At 46.6% G+C, this 25,093-nt stretch overlaps 1 long non-coding RNA gene across 1 annotated transcript; it reads left to right on the plus strand.

Annotated features, from left to right (window-relative positions):
* Nucleotides 1–3,440: 3,440 nt before the first annotated feature.
* On the plus strand, nt 3,441–7,269 carry LOC123381122. The gene is made up of 2 exons (XR_006587693.1): nt 3,441–4,416; nt 4,857–7,269. It is a non-coding gene; the product is annotated as an uncharacterized LOC123381122 (long non-coding RNA).
* Nucleotides 7,270–25,093: the final 17,824 nt, after the last annotated feature.

Raw genomic sequence — 25,093 nt, forward strand, 5'->3', positions numbered from 1 at the left:
GTGCTTCCCCAAAGGGAGCCGTGCGTGAAGGTCCTCAGGGCTCGGAGCAGGAAGAGCGTCGTGTTTCTGCATCGTCTCCAGCTGCCATCCCACCGGGACCACTGCCTTTCAGCCACTGGGAGCTGGGACTGCGGAGGAAATTCAGAACGATCGATACCAGAGCACGGGATCAGTCCGTGCGCCGCGATATACATATTCACAGCCTGGCAGTTCTAGGAGCCTGGGTAGGCATAAGGGACTGGTGAGAAGAAAAAAAAAAAAAGGTTGATTTATGATGATCTCAAAAACATGGTCTCCAAAGATGTATTCTGCAGCTCTGAGACCTCGGGTTTAAGCTCTATTAATTTTACAGAACTGTCTGGGATTACCCATCTGTTTAAAGGTTAACTGTCTTCACACTTATGAAATGGGTATCTCTGTTTTGGTTCTTACTTTGTTCCTGTTAATGATTTATAAAATACAAAATGCAAAGCCAGTGAAATAGCTTTAAATCTTCACTATGAAACACCCACCTGACCAAGTTTTTGAGAGACACAAAGTATCACTCATGTCCTGCCCAGGACACCTTGGAAATCCGGCCGCTCTACGCGCCCCGTTTTGAATAAAGCAGAAAGAAAAGCTCCCCCCCCCACAACATCTTGCGTCCTAGAGAGGAAAATCCATTTGGGTGAATTGTATCGTGTGTGTGTGTGTGTGTGTGTGTGTGTGCGTGGTTTGGAAGTTTATTCTTGGATTCCCCCTTACAACATTTTTTTTTCTACGTAGAATATTGCCCAAATATATGCCTTTCAATATCTGAACATTATTATCTTCTCATGTGCAGTTCTGTTACATTTCCGGGATTTTATTTCCTCATATAAAAGAGCACATAATTTTTCTCTCTTGATGGCTTTGGAAGTATGACAACTTGCTTTGCAAATCTGGTTTTGAATGTTCCATGCTCAAAATTCTGTGACCTCAGACAATTTATTAGTCATTTGTTAGCTTTGGTTCTGTTTTTTTTTTTTTTTTTTTTTTTTTTTTTTTTTAGTTTTTAGATGTTTATTTATTTTTGAGAGAGAGAGAGAGAGGAGGGGCAGAGAGAGGGAGAGACACAGAATCCAAAGCAGGCTCCAGGCTCCGAGCTGTCAGCACAGAGCCCGACGTGGGGCTCGAACCCACAGACTGTGAGATCGTGACCTGAGCTGAAGCCACCCGGGCACCCCGGTTCTGTTGTTAATAGGATCAACTCGGGGAGGCAACCCTTGTGTTTCCTCAGGTGCAAAGAACGCCGCCGGTGTGAACGAGAGGAGCACATCTCCGGGGACCCTCAGCTCCACCTCGGGCTTCTGAGCCCTGCCCAGGCGAGGGGGTCCTGGAGCCTGGGGTGGAGGAGGCGCTGTCTGTGCCTCCACCTTCTCCTCTGTCTCCGGTTGGGTTGCTAAGCTTCTGCCGGCCGCTTGGCCACAGATTAGGGTTGCCATGGTTACCTGAGAGTAGCCCCACGGGGTGGACTAAACTCTCTGTGCTCCAGTCCCAACTTCTGATCGCATAACCCTATCAGGAAGTTTTTTGAGCGGTTCGCTCTTCCTGTGCCTGTTCATTATTCTCTACAATAATACACACGTTGATATTTTAAGCGTATTGTAAAACACACATAAAATAGAAATTAAAGTGTGAGGGGAAATAAAAGATTGCAAGCTATTTACTTTTTTAAATTTATTGACTGGAGAAACGTATTTTTGCTTTCAATTTGTATTTGCATTCATCTTCTTGATACTTAGCTGTAAAATGTCTTGTTAATTATAATGGCTTCCTGTTAGCATTAACTAATATTTCAGTGATCAGTATGGACGGGAGGGAGGGTCGCCATTGACAATGAGGCATCGGTTACGCGTCGGATGTTTTTCTTTTGTGGTTTGGCTGAGCGCGGAGGGTTCCCTCCGATCTCTTGTAGCCAGTCTCTGCAGTGTGAGAGCCATCGTCAAATCCCCTGTTCTTTGCACGAATCTTTCTGGGGCCACCTGCCCTTTTCGTGAGGGTAAATTTGGTTGAAACTCCACAATAAATCTGTAAGCCCACTTAGCTAGTCACAAGTTAAACTGTAGCATGTGACAAGTTACCAGCCCGTCATATGACTTCCCAGTGGATTATCTAGCCGGGGGCATGTACATTCTACTTGGTGATCGCTGTTTCAACCAAGGAACAAAACACTCTCAAGCAGAATTTAAACACCGGCCAAAAATTTTCACAGAGCACAGTTACGGGTGCCAGATGTCCAGGATAGGAAACCGGCCCCACTGCTTACTAACCCAGTGACCTTGAGCAAATTACAGAATCTCTGCGTACTTCGGTTTCCTCATCTGCAGAATGGGGTAATAAGAGTATTTGTCTCTTAAGATTTATGAGGAAGCAACGTCTGTCGTGTAGAATGTGTCACAAAGCGCTAGTCATTTTTACCATCATCTTCATTACTGTTACCTTATGACCGATCCATATCATTTTTGAACTTGAATCCTAAAGGATTGTGGCAAATTAGAAAGAGTAAGATGTGAGCCGTAGATACTTAATTTAGAAAGTCAGTCCTTGGTCAGGACTCATTTGGGGGTTTGGGGCACAATCTCAAATAGTTTCAAACTTTGGGGCGCCCGGGTGGCTCAGTCGGTGAAGCGTCCGACTTCAGCTCAAGTCGTGATCTCTCGGTCTGTGAGTTCGAGCCCCGCGTCGGGCTCTGGGCTGACAGCTCAGAGCCTGGAGCCCGCTTCGGATTCTGTGTCTCTCTCTCTCTCTCTGCCCCTCCCCTGCTCACAGTCTCTCAATGTCTCTCAATAATAGATAAACGTTAAAAAAAATAAAAATAGTTTCAAACTAATGAGAGGAGCCTTGGGCTGGCGACAGATCCCCTCCCCCTTCACCTCTGCCCCTGCCCTGCCCCGAACTAGTCTAAGTTGGTGGTTCAGTTCAGCCCAGTAGAAAAAGGCTTCCCTATTGCCCATGCTAAATACCGTACTTGAAATAGACTTGTACTGTCCATATACCTCCTTGATGATCTCGCCTTCATTTTTCTCATCTTTAAAACTCAATAACAAGATGCTAATGGTAAAAAAAAAAAAAAAAAAAAAAAACCCTTAAAAAATAAAGTCAAAGGCAGGATACTTTTTGATCAGCTGTGCTGACAGCACGAGGTCTGTTCTGACTTCCACTTGCTAGTTTACCTGCGGCCTGACAACAAGCATAGCTGTACGTGTTACAATTAGGAACTCCCCGGCTGAAGAGTTCAGACTCCCTCAGACAACAGAGGCTGGTGATTACTTTTGTGTCTATCTCTGTCTTTCTCCCCCGCTCTGTTCTTTAAAAGTTGCCTTCTGCAAATGTTCTCCAGCTGTTGAGAAATTGTTTTTCATCTGGAGCCCGCAATTGTTTTTAAGAGATTGATTCACATGCAGAAGGAATCCCAGGGACTAGTATTTGCATTTAAACAATAATTATTAGATGCTAAAACTGTGGCTACGTGAAGGCAAGAATTTCTAATTATCCTCGATGATTTGGGCCCCAACTTTTTCCCAGCTCTCCTGCATCCACACGAGCTGCTGAGCTCAGCGACTCTGCTCACGCCAGAAAATACACGCATGATCTGTCTGGCTCGGCAGGCACAGTGCCGGTGAGCTCAGGATGCCCTTGAATTGACCCTCAATTTGTTTTGGTTCATTCAAGATTCCAGGGAAGGACGTCAACCTCAAAGCACTTGAGGAATGGTGACATGATCTCTGGTGTCCCTTTGCCTTTAATGGAAGTGAGCAGGGTGGGGAGCCACATCTTGAGGCTGGTTGAGGCAGCCACTTGGCCGCAAGGGACACAGTGGCTGTCTGGGGGGCTCGGTGTCCGTGGTGGGGTCTGACGACCTTTCTGGTGACATCAGGGCACAGGCAAGAGGCCTGGGGGAGGTTCTCGTGGCCGACGCCATCACTCAAAAGGGGCATTGTTTGAATGTTGGTCGTTTCAGCGATACGGTATGGCATGGCTGTAATTAGAATTACATAAAAATAAAATATGACAAAATATTATAATAGCCATATAATAAAAATAAAATAAAAATCGCATATGAACATAAAATAAAAACAATTTTAAGCAGGTCATGTACCATGAGCTTTCTAAATAATAAAAACCGAGCAACGTGAGTGGTTTCTTCTTCGTTCTTTTTTTAATGTATCTTCTTCAGATCCACCTTTCAGGAAAGTTCCACTGGAGCAGAAAGTTGATGCATGCAGGATTCTAAGGCTCAGACCGCCTCCCCAAGGACCGGGGGACCGTCATGCTCGAGCGTGGGGTAGAGAGGAAAACAGCGCCCTGTACAGCTTTACTCCGCCCTGTTGTTGTGCCAAACAACCTGCCGAGAAAGCTGAATCGGTCCTGCCAGTGATGACGGGACAAAAGCAGGTCAGAGGACGAGCTGTCCCTGGGGAGAGATTCACAATTGGTCCTTCAGGAGGCCGGAGGGGGATTTGAAAGGCTGGTGAGGTGGGATCTGGGGGTGAATTGCTGCTTCTGATTCTGTCCTTGAGTTTGTCCTTTGAGTGAAGGAAGCCAAGAGGCAGAGGCGAAAAGGAGGAAGGTGGCTGAGGAGGTCAGCTGTGGTCACCGGCCACCCAGGGCCCTGCTTTCCTTGTCCTCCCTGGGCTCCTACCTGCCCCAGTGCTCCTCACACACAGAAGTCAGAAACCCTGAGCACTGTCCGTGTCTGGATGCTCCTCTTGGCTGTGTGGGACCCTTTGGGAGCCATGTTGGTTTTACAAGAAGGCTGGGGTGAGGCCGGTGCAGACTAGGGCAGAGGGTCTAAGTTCTCAATGTAAGAATTAAGAGGTTGTCTTTATTCTCAGTTCACTGCAGGCTCTACCTTGGAGTGTGAACATGCATTTCGGTTCTGTCTCTGCAAGTGCACCGTCGCACGGCCTGATCACCTCCCTAGGGTGTGTACCTGGGTCTCAGGGGAGCCAGGTGGCCCAGGACGCATGCCTAGGGGGCGACTGTCTTCACAGCGGCTTCACGTCAACAAAACACCAGCAGATTTGGCGCCAAGAGGCCAAAAGGCAAAGTCACCGCTGGAATTGAATGTGGACAGTGTAATACGTTCTTACATCTACCTGGAGAAACCATTTTTATTCCCGTACGACATGGTCCTGTTTTCCCTTTATTTTTTCCTCCCAGACTCTTTGCTGTTGCAGCTCTATTTTCCAGTGTTAAACATTTAAAAATTAGTATCACAAAGAGAGTAATTGATCCTGCTCGAGAAACGGTAAAAGGCCGTGCAAGCAAAGAGTTAGCACACAGAAAAACAGGTTTACCTGGCTCAGATGCACAGCTGCTTAGACTCAGCCCTTGGGGGCAAATGATTCGGTCCAGGGAGACTCGGTCCTGGGAAAGATACGGGTTTTTTTTCTTTAATTTGCTCAACATCAGGAGTCTCGGCCCCTCCCTCATTGTAAAGATGCTCAAAATCCAGGGACTAAAGAGGGCTGGAGATGAAGGAAAGGAAAGAAAAAACCATTGACCAAGAGGGTATTCTCTTTCATCGGCCCGGTTGACATTAGCAAAGGACAGAGGTTACCTACCTAAGAAAATCAGAACCAAATCTGATTCTTCTATCCCACTGGGGAAAACCATAATGGTTAGTTTCCAAAACAAGTGTATATGTGGTATGCATTGGCAGGGCTCGCTAAAAGACTGCTCATGACTTTCAGAGGGCGGCCTGGCCAAGTGATCATTACGAAAGATTTATAATGCAACTTTCATTGACGCGCTATCTGTCACATTGCAATTGCTCCTGTGATTAGTTATTACAAACACCTAGCAAAAGGACGCCCAGCAAACTGAGATGAAGGTAGGCTGGGCAGCTTTTCCAGAGCCATAGTCCAAAAAATCAAACGAAAAGGGTTTGGTTTTCATTCCCAACCTCCCCACCTGGCCCTGAGCATCGCACGGCCTCCCCCCTTCCCGGCTGGCATGCCAAGGGAGCACTGAGAAGTGGCATCTGCTGCATTCCAGAATATTCAGAATTCTTATGCAACCCTTAAAATATTTCCATTTGCTTTTAAAATAAGAAAACTCTAAAAAACATGGCCCAGTTCCCTTTTAAATTGCTTTACAAGTAGGAGAGGTGCTAAGATTTTCAAACTCTTTTTAACCCAATTCTGGAAAGCATGGAGGGATTTTTTTCCCCCCCTTAACCTCCTGAGAGCTATTTAGTGAAAGATTTGTATGTAGTAGTTTTCATTTTTGAAAAAAAAATTTGAGGTGAGATTATGGTTAGTTTTCTTTTGTTTTCCTTGTGTTTTTATTGGTTTTTTGGCAATCAGCATATGTATGTTTGTAATAAGGACCATACGTTTTTTTGGTTTTGTTTTTGTTTTAAATCAAAAAAAAACAACAACAAAAAACAAAAAAGGGCTGCAGTATGTTAGGTACGATGGGCAAGGAGGTGAACATTTGGAAGTGATCTCTTCCTGGAGGAGCAGGCCCTCGTGACCCCCAAGTGAACACGCCTGTTCAAGAGATTCCCGGCAGGAGCCTGCAGATCTCTTTCCAGACTCTCCTTAGGGCCGATGAGTTGGGGACATTAAGCATCACCTCCATGTTGCGTCGCTTACATGGGGTGGCCTTGAACAGTGGCCCAGGATGCTCCTGAGAACAGAGACCACATGATGGCTAAAGGCTCCTCTTCACGCTGGCGTCTCAGACAAGCTTGTGAAGGGCTTTGGGTTCTTTGCAGCAAGAAAAAGATGGCCGCACAGACTCAAACTCAAGAAGACCCACTTGCTGACTGCATACCACGCCTTTTATAGAAAATTGAAATCAGTACGGGAGTAGAGAGAACAGCATAGGGCAAACCGTGTCCATATCACCCAGCTCTGACAACCATCCGCTCTTGCCCAACCACTCCCTCTGACAGTGGGCTTTGTATTAAATCAATACAAAGAGAGAGAGGGAGACACAGAATCCGAAGCCGGCTCCAGGCTCGGAGCTGTCAGCCCAGAGCCCGACGCGGGGCTCGAACTCACGAACCGTGAGGTCATGACCTGAGCCGAAGTCGGATGCTGAACCGACTGAGCCACCCGGTGCCCCGACAGTGGGCGTTTTAAAAATCAAATCTCCGACATCACAGTATTTCATCTGCAGACACTTCAGTATTTTTCTGTCGGGACCCTTCCATACAAAAACAACAAGAAAAATAAGCACAATGTCATTACCCCACCTCAAACGAAACAATACTTTCTTAAATTCACTGAATATCCAGTGGTCTCTTTGTTTTGTATGTATCTCTTTTTTTTTTTTTTTTCAGATCTGAGTTCAAACAAGGTCCACACATTGTATTTGCTTCATCTACCTCTTAAGAATCTTAACGGATAGGGGCTCCTGGGTGGCTCAGTCGGTTAAGCGTCCAACTTTGACTCAGGTCATGATCTCACCGTTCGTGAGTTTGAGCCCCACGTCAGGTTCTGTGCTGACAGCTCTGAGCTTGGAGTCGGCTTCAGATTCCATGTCTCCCTCTCTCTGCCCCTCCCCTGCTTGCACGTGCGCTCTCTCTCTTCTCTCAAAATTAAATAAACATTAAAAAAATAATAAAAAAAAAGAAGAAGCTTAACTTATAGGCTTACCTCTTTCTGTTCCTGGGTAATTAGTTGTTGAAGAAATGGAGTATTTATCTTATGGAATTTCCCACTTTCTGGATTTCATTGATTGCATCCCTCTGTGTTGTTTAACATGTTCTTCTATCCTCGTGTTTCCTAATAACTAACAGTTATGTCTAGATCACTTCCAAATTTTGTTTTTTGGAAGAGTAACTCATAGCCCACTGGCACTGGCTAACAAATGTCTACACTTATGAAGACTTTGGAACTATTTTGAAACGTTCCAGTGCTGATTATTTTAAATGTGATACTTACAGGAGTTTTGATAGTACACAAAAAATGGGGGCAGTATTATTTTGGTGATTTAGTCTTCTCCCAGGCAGTGGAATTCTACTTGAAGATTTTTACTTTTACTCTCTGAATGCCAGGACAAACTTGGACAGAGGTCAAAGCAGTCCTCAACAAACTAATAAAGAACATTATAGAACTAATACATGTAGAACTATATTCAGAATATAGCGCTCTAGGACTAATAGAGAACTACTATAGACACTTCTGGGGGTGCCTGGGTGGCTCAGTGGGTTAAGTGTACGACTCTTGGTTCCAGCTCAGATTACGATCCCATGGTTTGTGAAATTGAGCCCCACGTCAGGCTCTGTGCTGACAGCATGGAGCCTGGTTGGAATTCTCTCTCTCTCTCTCTCTCTCTCTCTCTCTGTGTCTCTCCCCCGCTCATCCTCTGTCTCTTTCTCCCTAAATAAATAAATAAATGAAAAAGAAACTTCTGACAGGCCCCTTATCAAATTTCAGAGGAGGTGACACATTCCTGCCCTGCTCTGGGAGGGGCAGGGCATCCACTGTCAGCAAAGGAGACTCATCGCGGGGTCCTCAAAGAGAGGATGTGGTCAATACGGAATAGGCAGAGAAGATTTGGACAGTGTGGACACAGTTTGTATACATTTGTAAAGATGATGTATTAGTTGAGCTGTAGTCCAAGGTGCCCTATAGACGGCATTTAAAATTTTACCATACTGTCCATTTATTCACCCAAAAGAAAGGGGGCAGCCAATCTGGCACACTGCCTTACTCCCCCGTCACCGCGCCCCCGCCAAGTCCCCCGGGGCTCTGACTGCGTCCCTGGCTCACCACCTGACTGGCCGCCACAGGCGTGGGAATGAGATGCAATGAATGGGCATGTAAATGGCTGTTCTAAATGCAAACTTGAGCTAAGGGCCCACCCAGAGGTATTTGTCTCCGCACACTGATTGCCTCGAAGAAATCATTCCGATTAGACCATCGAACGTTTGATTGCCAATCACTTCCATCGGTGTTGCTGGAACAGTTTCAGCTGGACCGGAGGGCTGATGGGGCCTCTGGCCTCCAGCCCTGTGCTGCTATGCTTTCGAAGCCTCTGAAAGAAGGAAAGGACGTTACGTAAAGCACAAACAGTTTCGTGCCAAGACAAGGAGACAAACAGGGCCCTCCAGGGAAGGGAGCTTCTGTTCATGAACACCAGTCCCAGGATGGTGCTCGCCCTGCCAGGAAAGGGGTGAGGCTTCTGAGTGCTGGGCGGTGAGCAGCCTGTTCAAGGTTGCCAGGAGTTTATTTGTAGCGGTTTTAGGAGTTGGAGGTGGGGGGCAGGGGCATCACCCTTCTTGTTGGGCCTGTTTTGTGTGGAGGTAGGTGGTGAAATGCAAAAGCCAAGCGTCCAGAGACCGTTGTTACCGCGATTGATCTTCCTGTCCCCCACTGGCTGACACGGGGTGCATCCTGACGAGGGCTTCTCCACGTTAGAGCTGCCGTATGGTCATCAGTGTGAACGGATCCAATGGGTTCAGGAGTAGAGGGTGGGAAGAGGGATATTTTGTCCTCCTGGACACTTTCTATCTTTCGGGCTAAAGTGATCTTCTCCTCCACAGACAATGCTGCCTAGCACTTAAAACTACTCTAATTAATCTTTTCGGGGGGGGGGGCAAGGAGGTGTTTTGAAAACGTGACAGGCACTCATGAGATAGATAATGGATGGCTGGTGAGCGCGAAGGGGGCCCAGCAGCATGCTCGTGGCTGGTGAGGCAGGGTGTGTTAAACATAATTCGGGGAAGATTCAGCCCTCCAGGACAAAAAATGAAAGAGGCATTTAATTGGAACACTTAGCAATCACAAAACCAAGACAGAGGTTAAATTGTTTTGAGCAAGAGAAATTAATACATTAAAGGTTACATTTCCAACTGCGAGGCAGTGAGCTGGGCTCTTCGGTGGTGTCAGAATTACATAAGGCAGGAGAAATGGCTCTGAAATGATTGTGGAATCATTAACAAAAGGCAAGGCAGAGTAAGACACTTCCCAGCAGGAAGGCACGAAGAAGAATAAAGACATGGAGAGAGCTCATTAAGAATGAATTGCAGACCATAAACATTTGAAACCACTAAGTGTGGAGTTCTATCTGTTATCTAATGACTCAGAAATTATAAAACTAGCAATGACTTTCAGAAAAGGAGTTGACTTTGCAGGAGGTTGTTTGCCATTACACACGTAAAAAGGTATTTTTTTTTTTTTTTTTCAGCCAGGGGGAAAAAAAAAGATCTCTCATCTTTGTAACTCAGCACAATTTAAGCCACTTCAGCTATCCTTGACAGATTTTTCTTCTGTATAATTACACATTGTCTCAGATTTAGTTACGAGGATATTGAAATGAACGTGCTGGGAGGGGAAGCCATGGGGAAGGGGAGGAGGAGCAGGGAGAGGTCCAAGTCCACACCTTGCCACCCAATTGCAAATGGACTCACCACTTCGTCTCCAGAAAGATCTAGAAAACTACACTGAGAAAGCCTTGCCAGTAAATCCTCCAGAGTGGACTCATGCTTTGTTTTGATTGAGGGAGACTCCATTTGTGTTGCTGTTAATTGCGTGGTTTGCTAGACAAAGAGTCGGGCTAAATGAAATGAGATAATCCATCCGTGGAATTCACTCCCCCCACCCCCGTACACCCTCCTCCAGGCAAGAAAAAGGGACGCTTGAAACTTGAATGATTTAAGACTCCATACTCTGGCCATGTGTGAACCCTTTCATCTTGCAGAGTATCTGGTGCCATACTTGCAAATGCCCTTTATTTTGAGATTAACCCAAGTCCAAAATGCCAGAAGAGCATCAAACCACATGACTGGGCGTCACACCCAGGTCCCTAAAGTGCCTCTTGGGAAAATAGATGAAGCCCCTGTAATGTGCTGTCCTTCCGGAAAGAGCAGCGTTGAGAGCAGCTGTGGGAAGCCCTGGAAGGAGAGAACAAGGCTGTCCTAATGGCTTTTAGAAGCCAAGGCTTTCGCTGGGCAGCGTGATGTCCAGCGGCCTCTATTACTCAGAGGGAGGCATATTCACAGACAGCTCTTTGCAATAATTAGCACCGTTTCAAACTCCCCGTGCCTCGCAAGAAATGCAGAAGTTGACAAAGCCTGTGTGAGCCTTTCTAAATGCCTCCTGGTCTGTTGCTGTAATCCTTCCGCGCACACAGCAGGGTGGGGCTGGCTTCCTCATCCTTCCTGAGCCACCAGTTGGAGGGAACAGGGTTCGAATGAACCTCAAGATGTGGGAACAACTACCAGTATTACGAAAATTCACCAGTGAAGACGTTCATCACAAAAACAGATTACCAAACACATTGAGGAGCCTCCTTGGGGAAAGCTACTCATCTGTCTTCAACCTTACGATGCTAAGATTACACGTTCTCCGGGTACTGGACATTTCATAGATGAACAGAAGCTCCATTCTCTTTCCACTCATTGCTAGTGCCTGTGGTCAGCAACGTCCTGAAGAGACAAATGGTCTTTTTAGTTGACCGGGGGTCCTTTATCCAGTGAGCTTCTAAGTGAGGGCACCATGTAGACTCAGTGATTTACTGGGGTGCAAGTAGGTTATATATGTAACATATACCTATAATATATACATTATGTGTATATATATGCATATCTGTATATATATATATTCATTTTTTTAAAGAAGAAAGTTGGCTTTGTGAACATCACCAATGAGGTTGACATTGGTGTCTCATATTTTCAGTGTGTTAGATAGTCAATCATATGTGTCTCACGGTCCCTGAGCTAAGTTGAGGGTAGGAGAGAACTCTACAGAGCAGAAGGCAAATCGACAGTGAAGTTCAGAGTATTGATGTGTGTGTGTGCCCAGCTAAGTGGCTTTACAGATCATATCTCCTAGTTTTAACCAAATCTACCCTTGCAACATGGACACGTGACTTCATGAGATTCTCAAAAAGAAGCCGCAGGTCAAAGGCGATACTAACAATGCGGTAACAAGCCAACAGCAAGAAATCGCCAACTTTGACGTTTCCATCCTTCATAGCAAGACTGCTTCCGCCACAGTAACGGCCAAATCTGACACAACGTTGACCAAAAATACTTCGGTAATCAAGAGTATAATTGGAAATATTTACAACCACTGTCTTTAAGGGTGGGAGTCAACCTAAGTGTTGATTGTATATATCATACCTTTGCGAGTTATCGCTTCCAACAATGATAACAAGTATAATGAAATACAGGTTATACATGAAAAAGAACCTGAATTTTGAACTGTTCTTTAAATTGTATCGCAGTGACTTAAATCAGCAGTCCTCAAACTTTTTGGTTCCGAGACCCCTCTATATTTATTGGTGACCTCAAGGAACTTCTGTTCATGTGGGATATATCTATTGGTATTTCCCATATTAGAAATTAAAACAGGGGCGCCTGGGTGGCTCACCCTGTTTGGCTAAGTGTCCAACTTCGGCTTAGGTCATGATCTCACGGGTTCGTGAGTTCAAGCCCCACGTCGGGCTCTGTGCTGACAGCTCAGAGCCTGGAGCCTGCTTCGGATTCTGTGTGTGTGTCTCTCTCTGCCCCTCCCCCACTCACTCTCTGTTTCTGTCTCTCAAAAATGAATAAGCATTAAAAAAAGGAATTAGAGCAGAAAATTAGAAATATTTCTATTTCTTTATTAATTCATTTAAGCACATCAATGAAGAAATTGCTGTTTATTTTATGCTAACACAAATAACATTTTTAATAAAATGTTTCATAAAACAGCTATATTTTTCAAAACAAAAAAAATAAGTGAGCAGAGTGGCATTGTTTACACTTTTGCAAATTTCTTCAATGTATGGTTTAATACGTATCTGGAGTTTTGAATCTGCTTCTGCATTTAATCAAATGTCATATGTTTTTTTTGTTGAAATACATGAAGAAAATATGGCCTTATACAGTCATGTAGATGGAAAAGGGAGAAAGATTTTAATAGTCTTTTCAGATAATTGTAGATATTCTCTGATACTACACCAAAATTCAACATGTGGGTATTTCGTAAAAGTTAATAGTAATCTGCGGGCGCCTGGGTGACTCCGTCAGTTGAGAGTCCGACTTCAGCTGAGGTCACGATGTTGCGGTCAGTGAGTTCGAGCCCTGAATTGGGCTCTGTGCTGACAGCTCACAGGCTGGAGCCGGCTTCGGATTCTGTGTCTCCCTCTCTCTCTGCCCCTTCCCCATTCATGCTCTGTCTCCCTCTGTTTCTCAAAAATGAATAAATGTTAAAAAAATTTTTTAAAGTTAATGGTAACATGGAATCTGAAACCATATCAATGAACTTCTGTGCTAATATTAAAATCCATTGCGGGGCACTTGGGTGGCTCAGTCAGTTAAGTGTTCCACTTTGGCTCAGGTCATGTTCTTGAGGTTTGTGAGTTCAAGCCCTACGTCGGGCTCCACACTACCAGTGCGGATTCTCTACCACACTACCAGCTTGGGATTCTCTCTCTCTTCCTCTCTCTCTCTCTGCCCCTCCCTCAGTTGTGCATGCTCACACTTTCTCTCTCTCAAAATAAATTTAAAAAAACCCACACTGGTCCACGGAGCTATGCAGATCTTCCAAATGTTGACATATTTCATCATACACTATCAAAATATCACATTCGTTAATATCACCCACTCTCATCAGCAAAGTCTTTGAGTTTTGGGAAGCTGTCAAGCTCCCGGTGATAGACAATGTCTTTCAAAATTCTAATTTTCACTTGAAAGATTGAATTTTATCCTTGGCAACAAATACCATCAGTTGTTTTCCTTCTAGTCACAGGCTCACTCGATTTGTTTTGAGAAAATATCTGCCAAATACCCAAGTGTGAATAACCATAGCTTGTCTCTTAGTCATTCTCCGAGGGAAAATTGTGTCCTATGAACAAAGCGCCTAGTTCAGCTCTCAGCTCCAACCCGTCCCGAGTCCGCCTCCTTCCTTTGGTGCACAGTCTGAATGCTTTCGATGCAGATTCCACTCACCCCTCGGCACACTGAAAAGGCATGCACTCGAAGGTTGAGAGTCAATAAAATGATAATTCTATTTACTTCATCAAGTAAATGAAGCTGGTTTTTTTTTTCTTTTGGTAAGGTGGATTTGTGGCAGTGAAAAGTACCATGACTAGGGTAGTAGTGTGTAGGTGGGTGTGCTTGTGCTCACCACCGATTGTGCACCATTAGAGCAAAGGCTGACCCGGTGCAAAAAGGCAAAGAACACCCAGAGCTAGACTATAATAGTTTTGGCCTCGGGAACTGACTGAACAGGTCTTGGGGACCCTAAGCGACAATGAGCTACCGTGTGATAAACGCTAGTTTAAAGCAAGATTTTCAAAGGTAAGGGATATTCAATCATATTGCTTAAAATAAGAAAATGAATGGAAAGTACATCAGTTAACTTGAAATTTGAACCATTAATAAATAAAATAATTTAAAACAGTATGGACGTAATCTTATTTTAGTTATCTATTTCTTATAGATTATAATGGGTATGATACTAGTGTAGTGGTGGTTTTATAATTTATAAATACATAATTATGCCTATATTGGGTCTACGTGCACAAACTTTTAAAGGTTTTTTTTTTTTTTCATGGTAGGTGTTCATAAGCAAATAATTTGGAGCTCACTGCTTTGGCCCAAGAAGACGGCCTGTATACATCAACGCTGGAGGGAACCTCTAAGAACCTCTGATTCTCAGACAGCCTTCAGTGAAGGGAGGGTTTGGGATTAGTGAAGGTGGAATAAAACATTCCATAGGGAACAGAAGGGCACTAATTGGACCACATGGAAAGCAGCGTCAGTAGGGAATAGAGCATTTCCCTAAGTCTGGAGATATGGGCTTCTCTCTCTCCCTCCCCTTCACATCTGGTCATTTACAGAGTTGTATAGACCTCACTTCCTTAATGACTCTGGATCCTTCCACTTTATCATTCTCCACCATCTTGGTTCAGGCCTCCTTCCTTCCCACGTCTGCTTGCTCTGTGCCCTTCTTCATGGCACGGGAATGGATTTTCCAACACTGGACATTCAGTTCTCCTTGAAAAGCCTTTGGTCTTCCTGTGGCCTTTGGGGTAGAACTCCAGGTCCTTAGGACAGCGCTCATGCCCACGGTTGGGATGCTGCTTTGCTTCTTGGCCCCATCTCTTCCCCGCCTCCCCCTTCCCCAGAAGTGGAACTCTTTTGCACATGCTAGTCCCTCTTCTAGGAATGCTCTTCCCCCACCATCCTCCTGCCTTATACCCCATCCTTTTGCTTTGCACCCACCCCCCAGTCCCTGATCTGGATTAAACCTTGAAGAATCGGGCCACGTTTCCTTTCTTATTGGAAGATATTTCTTATTTAATTTTGGTTTCAAACCCTGGTTCTACCACGCAATATCTTTAGACTTATCTTTAGCTGATTTATTTACCCTCTCTGGGTCTCTGAATTTCAATTTCACCTATTAAAGGCTGGTCTCATTGCCTACTGTGAGCATTAAGTGAGACCAACACATGGAAAGTGTCTAGCACAGTACTAGACTTGAGCAGACTGGTGTTTGAGAAATAACTAATAATAGTATCTCTGTTGCCATCTGTACCCACATCCTTTCAACACTATGCTGCCAACACATGCTTACATTCCTTTCTCACGATCTTCTTGTCATCAGGGGCTGCCCCTTGTTCCCTCTCATGTCCCTAATGACTGACACCATGCTAACACACTGCAAGCACCCAATAAATGCTTATTAAATGGATGACACAAATCAGAAATAAGGGTGAGAAAACATGGCTTCCTCTATCCAACATGGCAGCCGCCAGCCACATGTGGTTTTTAAAATTTAAATACATGTAAATTAAATCAAATTAAAAATCAGTCCCCCAGTCGTCCTAGCCACATTTTAAGTGCTCAACAGCGTCATTTGGCTAGTGGCTGCTCCATCGGACAGCAGAGATCATGGCACATTTCCATCCTTGTAGAAAGTTCTGACGGGCAGTGCTGCAACATTACATTTTCCAACTAGTGCTGCTGGTTTCAACGTCTCTCTCTCTCAAAGCCTTGCATGCAAATGCTTTTGAGATGGGAGAAATGGTAACAGTACTAATATTAGCAAGACATAAAAACTCCGTAAGTCAGAAAACTGTGCAACAATGCCATTGGCCGTGCACAAGTAAGACATCTTGGCAGTGAGAGGGAGGAAGGGCCTTGGGACCCATCTGCTCAGTACTTTTGCCCTACCCGAGGAGGGTCCTTTGCCTGCACAGGCTGGCCAGGGGGGGAAGCTAGCCCTGTGACTCTGTGGTACCATCATGGAGACAGGACGGCTCGTTGGCTGGACTTGAAGTGAAGATGGGAACCATTGTCACATCTGTTCTGCTGCTGCTACTGTGTGTAGCCACAGCCAGAATGGGCTCGTAATGGCCTTCGGGGGGAAATATTTGATTGTACTGTGTAGAGTCTGTCATCACCGATGGGCTGTCTTTTCCCGGGAAGTGACACAACGTTTCTTTTTCATTTGAGCTGCCCCATCTCTCTGTGGGCGACGGCCCATCTCTACCAGAATGCCCATTGTTGTCATGATAATGCCAAATTGGTGGGCTGTGCCCTAGACCCTCATTAATCATGACCTCTCATTTAGTTTTAAATAGAACAATACGCTAGTGCATATAAAGTTTGCCCGGAAGCTAATTGTGCATCCAGGGTTCACAGGAGGACGGTTAATAGGAGACAGCCATGGCTTCTTAGGCCTCTCTCTTGGTCTAGAACTTCCTCTTATGCTCATGCCAGGCACTAAAAGCGTGGCCAAAATGTGCACTGGCTTTTTGGTTCTGTTTTCTAGTTACTTGGATAAGAGGGCATTGTTTGACTGCATCCTGCCAAGGTAGCAGAAGTCGGGGACAGCTTTCAAGTTTTCAGTGCCAGCAAAGACTTGGTGGCAAGTAGGGCTTCCCTGGATCTGAATTATACATGACCCAGGTTTTCAGGATGATTAATAGCCTGCAGCACTGTGCTCCTGTGGAAATGTGACTCACACAGTCTCTGGCAGAAATCTCGAGTGACGGGAGAGGTGTCCTCGGGTTAGGGGCACATCCCAATGCCAACGCTGGACCAGAGGATGTCAGAGATTGGAGAGACATTAGAGGTCATTGAGCTCAAATGTCTACTCTTAGAGACAACAAGACAGAGACCTGGTGAGGGGGAGGCACTTCCCGGAACCAAGGCTAGAACCAAGTTCTCTTGACTTGTGGTCTTGGGTTCCCAACACGGCACTTGCTGTCTTCCTGTTAGATCCAACACTTGTATGTCGATTGTTCTGTTGCTAAGAGATGCTGTCTCCCGAGCTGAACTGTAAGCTTCATGAGGATGGAGATCTTTTTCTAGTTTTCTTTAGAAGTCTCTAGAAATGTAAAGTCCATCTAGGGAAGACAAAACTAACCGACATGAAGAGTAATTGTATACTAACCCACGTGTCAAGGATTCAGATGAAGGAGATGGTCAAATGGACTCAAAGAATTGGAATAGCTTCATAGTGTCTGAGTTTCCCCTCAGCAAGTAGACAGAGGGAGGGAATACCCACCCAAAGACGGGGAGGGAAGCAGATCTGCTTGGTTGGAACAAGGGGGGGGCCTACAGAAATTGTGGGGAACCGGGATGGATGGAAAAGGTGGCTGGGCTACTATGTGCCCTGAAAGCCAGGCTCAGCCATCTGTGCCATTCCGGTAGCTTCTGGGGCTCTGAGCTGAGAAGTGGCATGGTGACATTATAGCCGGACACAGAGTCCGGCGGCCTCGTGCAAGGTAGAGGGGACGTGGAGAAGGGGATGAGGGATACTCAGGATGTTAGGTAGAGATGCTTCCTCATAGACTGAGTAAAGCTGAAAACTTGGAGCTTGTAGTCATATTGACCTGAGTCCAAACACCTTTCCATCCCTCATCCAGGTGTGGCCTCATCCAGGGTACATTCTGTTACTTGGCTTTGGTTTACTCCAAGTGGAGGAGGGGGCCAGGTGACGAGGCTGGGGGAGGCCTCTAGGCACTTAGACTGATGCGGAGGGCAACTGAGGCTCATCATGATGGGTCACTTCAACCCAAGTGGCCTTCACACCTGATCCCTCGGCTGGGTTTCCCCACCTGTTCTCGAGGCTAGGGCGGCGTTATCTGGTGACTTCTTGCATTCCTCTGAGACTACAGGGAGTCGTGGCTTAGTGGGCACCCTCTCAGCTGCGTGACAGTGCCTTCCTCCAGGAGAACCGCAGCTCAGTCCTGCCGAAGGCAGAGGGGGTGGGTCCGGGACAGCGAGACTAATTGGGTCTGGAGGGAGACCTCCACGTGTTGTGTTGTTTCATCACTAAGGGTCTCTGGATAGCGCAGAAGGAAAGAGGCACGGTGTGCGGTTTAAGGGGCTGCAACGCAGGTGGCATTTTGCAGAAACAGAGATACTTCCCATGGCCACGTCCTTATGTCCTGTCGGGTATGAGCAGAATACATGGGACAAATGAACGAGGTTACACTGGGGACGAAGCATCGGTGACCAACCCCCATTACTTCCTGAGTGTCGGAGAACAGTATCCATGAGAGACGGCGTGTGAGTGTATGGAGGCGTGAGTGTGCGTGAGTGTTGGGGGAGGGGAAGCGGATGGGGGGGGGGTCGTCCGAGGAACCGGCAAAGCCTTGCTCAGCTACGGATGGATACCTTCTCCTGCGCCAGCCGACACCGCGAGGGGCACCCCCCCCCCCCCCCCCCGGAACGCGGCCCGGCCCGGACACTGCTAACAGGAGAGGAAGAGAAAGCTAATACTTGACCGGAGGCCTTCTCCCCTGTAACTGGGCATGGGTAGCTCCCATGCCAGAGGGCGGACGCGGCCAGCCAAGGTCAAGTGACGCCCCTCCACCAGGACATCTCCGGAATGTTTCCAAGAGAGCGGGGAAAAGGCCTCAGCAATAACACACCAGCATACAGGCCTAGAAAAGTGCAAACGAGCAAATCCTGAAAGATACCACTCCCGACGCCCCCACGCAACAGACAGGGGGTGAGAATTCAGGATGGGGGGAACCCAGAGGAGAAAGGCAGAAATACCAGAAACGGCGTGCGTCCTGTGTCACCGGGGGCCAGGGCTCAGGGAAACACGAGGCAGTGCTCGCCCTCCCCTCCCCGCCCCACGGGGGAACGTTGCCCGTGAACCTGCCTGGCTCCCTGTGCGTCCTCCGAGGCACGGGCTGCGGGAAGACAGGCGGGAGCGGGAGCAGCACCGTAGATAGGAGCCGAGATTACCGAGTCGCTGCGGACCAAGTAAAAGGCCTCACGCGCACAAATAACAGCCCTCGTTTATTGACAGCCGTGCGTGTCCTGCACGGCCGCCTGCGTATAACCACAGGCCACAGACACAACCCCCAGGTGAGGTGGCGCGATCCCGGCAGTGGGACCCCCGGTGACGCACGTGCGGGGTAATTTACCCTTTATTTAAAATCCAAAGGCGTCTCGTTACTGGGAGCCCTTGGCTCTCTTCTTGCCGTTTGGAAGGAGCTACAAGAAATGCTTTGGGATTTCGAGGTACAATTTCACAATCGGTGTGTCTTTACTTTCTCTCCCTTCAACCAAGACATCCTTTCCTGGAGTCCTTTATCTAGTGCTTTGTATACATATTTTTAATCCTATACAAAAATGATAGGATGTCAAGAAGGATCTATAATAACACCATTTTTTTATTTCACTTCAAAGACTTGGCAATTTCTGATCCGTGTGACATTCACACTCCTTCAGGGTCAAACAGCATCTTGCAGCCTTCATAAAATGATTAAATATTTTAAACAGCTCCTGCTTATACCTCCATCGCCCCTGGAGACTGATACCGTTATCGTTTTTGTCAAAGCCAGTTTCCATCCGCATTTGTCATTCCTGCTTGCATTTATGAGTTATCAATCGCCACGTCAAAATGCAAAATAACTGATGTTCTTTGGGCGGTATTGGATGGTCTATCTGGGGCTTTTAATCAATGCTGATTTTTATTTTCCATACCCATACATAAATCTTTACCATTCCGGGCCACATATAATGCGTTTGTACAAAACGCAGTGACAGAAGCAGTAGTTATATTATCAAACATTATACCTCGGGGCTAACTGAGTACCAAGGGCTTTCAAAAGGGAACAGTGGGAATTGCTGAGCAGGAGACAGGATCGCAGTGGAGAATATAAGGAATTGGTTGTTGCCGTTTATAAATCAACATCCTGCTAGCTAATCCTTCTCACTTAAATACGGTCCAAATTCTTTCCCCGATCCTCTGCAACTTAGTCATTGTTTTTTAAAAGGCAAAGTTTGCATAATCTACACAAATAATAATGAGCTGTATTTTCTATTTCTCCAACGTTTCCCCAGGGGCATAAATTCAAATGGCGGTGCCGAACTTTTTCCGGAATATCTCCTTTTCAACTGATAACTGGAATTTTCCTTGTAATGTTTCACCCCCCCCCCCCCCCCCCCCCCGTCGATCTAAGAGAGAACTGGCTTTGCCCTTTAAAAGGGCATTTGCCTGGATGAACAGTAACCGTTGCAGAAATCATTCAAATGAGACACTCGTGCCCAGTGGGTTCCTGGCACGCGCAGACACCCAAGGCCGTGGAAAATCACACGGGGAGGTGGAAAGCAGCTCAGAGTGGAATACAACACAAGTGTGCGGCCAGCAGAATCCAGGAACCCACGGGTGCTCACCGGCTTTCTTGAAAGATTAAAGCACATTATCGGTGGCTTCCAAGTATAGTCATCGCCATCCGCTGGCTTCTTCATGGCCCCGCTGTAAACTAATTGGCCTTTGCTCCTACTTTGGGCCCGTCTTTCATCTCAGGACTCGAAACTGCCATCAGTTAGCTCCCCCGGCAGCCGAGCCAGTGACAGGGCAAGGCTTGCCGTGGAAGGGGCCGTGGCTTAATTAGTTCTCTGGGTATTTGCAGCAGAAATCAAGAACCCGAACGAGTGCTGCTCAAACAGACGTATTTTTGGAAAGCTTTGCAGTGGCAAAGATGTCTCCCAATATCCGACACAAGAAATTAAACAAGAGAATCAGCACGTCTCGTGGAGGGATGGCCGGTGGCCGAGACTGAGGCCAGATCAAGGCGTCTGAGAACTCGGGAGCGCTCCTAAACCGGGGTGTTGTTTGAGAGGCAGTTTCGAAAGGCAACTTCTGAATAGCTAATTCAGAAGAGTACAGTTTGATGAGAATGGCTTTCTCTACTGTGTTTCAAGAGGCAATATGTTCTGTATTGAATTCAAGTGCTCACAGCTTAACAAAATCAGTGAGTAGCCAGCCTCATTTGGCAACTTGTGTGTTCAATAAGCAGCATGTGATAACTTCAACATTTATTTATCTGCACATGGGGAGACCAACTCACTCACCAAACAAGAAGTCCTTGCCACCTCTGTGATTTCAAAGGAGGCGAGAGCGATGTGTCTTCAGAACAGTCAGGCAAAATCAGAGAGCAAGGCTGGGCTGTGGATGGTGAGGATTGCCAAGCATGGTTAGCACATGCCCCTGCCCTGTGTCTTGGGACATTCGAGGCCACGTCCAACTCCCTTACGGGGGCTGGGTCTTCAAATGTTGGGAAAACTCCTGGCTCCTCTCTCTTGAGTATTTGTTGGGTTCTGCTTATTTGGGTTGGCCTTGTATCCTTTCCTCCTTTCTCCTTGCCCCCTCTCCCCCCTCAGCATTGTCTTCGTCCCCAGAAGCCACCTGCATTGGCCACAGCCGCCATACGCAATTGGATCAGGGATCAGGTCACGAGAGAGTAGCATCATCACCACTGTCATTCTGAATGGCGCTGTTCTATTCATGCCTTCCAAGATTAATTTATTCACTCACTCAACAGATGTTTGTAGAGCATCGACTGTGTGTCAGGTGAGGCGTGAGGCCCTGGGCACGCAGTGGCTCGGCTGTCACAATACTCACGTGCATGGTGGGGTTTTCATGTGGCCAGTGCTTCTCGGTGGCTAGGCCTGCTTTGTCCATTCGTTGCGGACAGCAATGCAGCTGGTGCCGAGCGGGACCACAAAATGTTCTTCAAAGAGTATTTCCACAGAGATGTCATCAGGTTGTCTTAGGGCTGAAACTATTCAAACCGCAACTGTTTTGGTTATTTCCGTTGCCTTACTAGCTATTCAGAGAGGACACCCCCTCCTCAGTCAGGCAATTCAGGTGAACCTTGGGCCTCTGAGGGAGCAGAGGAGGCAGGTACAAGTGAAGACGCTGGGAGCTTCAGAGAAGACACACAAGGCTGCTTTCTGGGGGATCAGAGGACCACTGGGGCTGACACCACCCTACGGAAGCACACAGCCCCCTGGGAGATGGCCCTGAGGTGGCCGAATCCTGGGAGGGAGAAACGTTGAATTTGCTGGACGATATACTCTTTCCTCATTCTTGCAGTGTCTTTCTTTACTGAGTTGCTATTTGAATGTGGCATGATTTCAGGCCTCCGTATTCAGGGTCTTTCAACTTAACACCAGACAGATTTGGAAATGCACCTGTATCTGTTGGAGGGCTTTTCAACCAGGAGCGACTTGGCCCTTCCTCCAGGGGCATTTGGGCAACGTCTGGAGATGTTTTGCGGGGAGAGGATGGGCTGTGTACTGCCATCTAGGCCACGAATGCTGCTAAATATCCTACAATGCACAGGATACCCCCACGACACAGAGTGATCTGGCCCCAAATATCAACAGGGCCGAGGTTGAGAAGCCTTGATTAATACACAGCAAGACCCTCCCAAAGTACATATTTGCATGGAACAGAAAAAAAGGAGGAAGAAAGAAAGAAAAATGAAGCTGTTTGTAATATGAATTTATATATTCGAGCCGGTGCAAGATAAGAGAAGACAATATGTCTTCTATTTTCTGCTTGATAAGAATTGATAAATGTTTATTAATACGGTATTTTTAAACCTCAATTTTTTTTTATTATTGAAGTATATACTCTAGAAACCCCGTTTCTATAAAGGGACAAGGTATGGATATAGATATGGTTATGACATATTTAAACATCCAAATTGCATTTATATTGAGATGACTAGCTTTGGAAAAAGCAATGCTTTTCAGATTTATTTTAAATTTTGGATGAATTACAGCAAATGCAGTTAAATTTAATTTCTGGATTCATGAAAAACTACGCATGATGGCTGTTTTGCCTTGTCATAACAGCATGTGTGTCAATATTTCTGGGTGAAATCAAAGACAAATTCCAAATGACAATTTTGCAAATCATTCCAAAAGAGAACACTGAGATTTCTGGCAAAGGGTCCACGCTCTGTCTACAACTTTGGGATAGATCTTTGTTGTTATTTGTAAAATGAATGCATACCTTATCTTGAGGGAAATATTCTGGAAAATGGTGTGGGTTCTTGGCTCAGACAGGCCCTCATCTGAAGCGTGGTCCTGTCCTGTCTAGCGTGACCACATTATTTTAACCTGCCGTGCCCTTGTTTTCTCTTCCATGAAATGGGCATAATCATGGATGCACTTACTTCATGGGGTCGTTGTAAGGATTAGTGGAAATCTAGGGCTCAGATAAGCATTCAATCAGCATTTTATCCTTATTAATCTTATCACTCTTACTTTACAATAACACAATTATACTATAGTCTCATTCCAAATGTATCAGTTTCCCAGATCTGCCGTAACGAGACACCACAGACTGGGTAGCTTGAAACAACAGAAACGTATGGTCTCAGGGTTCTGGAGGCTGGAAGTCCTACATCAAGGTGTCGGCAGGGCCAAGCTCTCTGTGAAATCTCCAGGGAAAGGCGTGTTGATGTCTGTTAGCTTCAGCGCGGCTGGCATTCCCTGGCCTGTACAGGCACCATTCCAACCTCTGTCCCCATTGTCACATGGCGTTCTCCTGTGTGTCTCTGTGTCTTTTCTCCTTTTCTTATAAGGACGGGAGTCACAATGGGTTTAGATTAGGGCCCACTTCATGGAGTATGATGTCATCTTTACTTGATTATTCCTGCAAAGATCCTGTTTCTAAGTAAGATTGCATTCCCGGGACCGCATCTCTTTGGAGGGGACACATCTCTTTGGAGGCCACAAGGCAGCCCGCAGCACCGAGCTTCAAAACAAGACCCTGAGTAAACGGGCTTTGGTGAGCTTAAGTGCAAAGTGGAAGGAAAGCCCGACGCTGTCGAGGCGTCACAGCATGATGGCTCCCACCGAGGACTTGAAGAAGCGTGACAGGTGGCCAATGGCACGTGCCAATATGGAAACGTAGGCGAGCACTGCCTGGGCTGCACACGTAAGCAGAGAATCCTATAGAAAAGTGCACTCGTTGGGGCACCTGGGTGGTTCCGTCAGTTAAGCGTCTGACTTTGGCTCAGGTCATCGTCTCGTGGCTTATGGGTTCGAACCCCTCTCTCTCTGCCTCTTCCCCGCTTGTGTTCTCCTTTAACATTTAAGAAAAAGCGAAGAAAAGAAAAATGCACTCAGGGATCCAGAACCTCATGTTGACTTGCAAGGCACTCCTGTGATGCTTCTATGAGGCAAGTCTGATGGCGGTGCGCTTACGAGCCGTCACACACGTCACGGCGACGAGCTGCAGGAAAATCCTTAATCTTCGTCTCCACCTCCTCCCCTGCTCCAAACTCCCCTTCCGTGGAGGTCATATTGGAAGATTTAGACTCAGAACGAGCCCCCGCTTTGGGGCCAGCACTCCCCATCCCTGCCCACAGGCCAAGGGGCACCGAGACCGGCGTGGTTGGGACTCTTTCCCGACAGTCCACCTTTGGTGAGCGCGGCTGGTTCTCACCAGGTCCTGACGCATGTGTTTGTCCAGGGTCCGTCACAGGTTCCTGACACCAGTTTTCCATTTAATACTTTCTCTGGCCAATCAGTGACATCACTTCCTGTCATGTGACCCTTCAGTAAACGTGCCTCCCTTTCCTTATGGTCCGCCCTACAAGATGCTAAAATGCAGATCAGTGAGAAAACATCCATCGAAATGGCGTTTATAGTCACAGGCCAAATAACGGGTGGAGTTATACCTACTATGCATTTCTGTTTGCAGGTGTCTGGGCAGACCCAGAGCCAAGAGCGGCGCCCCAAACGAAACCTCCTGACGAGGTCCAGTTTAGTTTTAAGGTTGACAGAGCGACCCGTGTTCCGTTCAGGTCTTCTTGGGAAAACGGGTGGCTTCATTCCCACAGAGACTCCTTG

Source organism: Felis catus, chromosome D3 (assembly GCF_018350175.1).
Source record: "Felis catus isolate Fca126 chromosome D3, F.catus_Fca126_mat1.0, whole genome shotgun sequence".
Lineage (NCBI taxonomy): Eukaryota > Metazoa > Chordata > Mammalia > Carnivora > Felidae > Felis > Felis catus.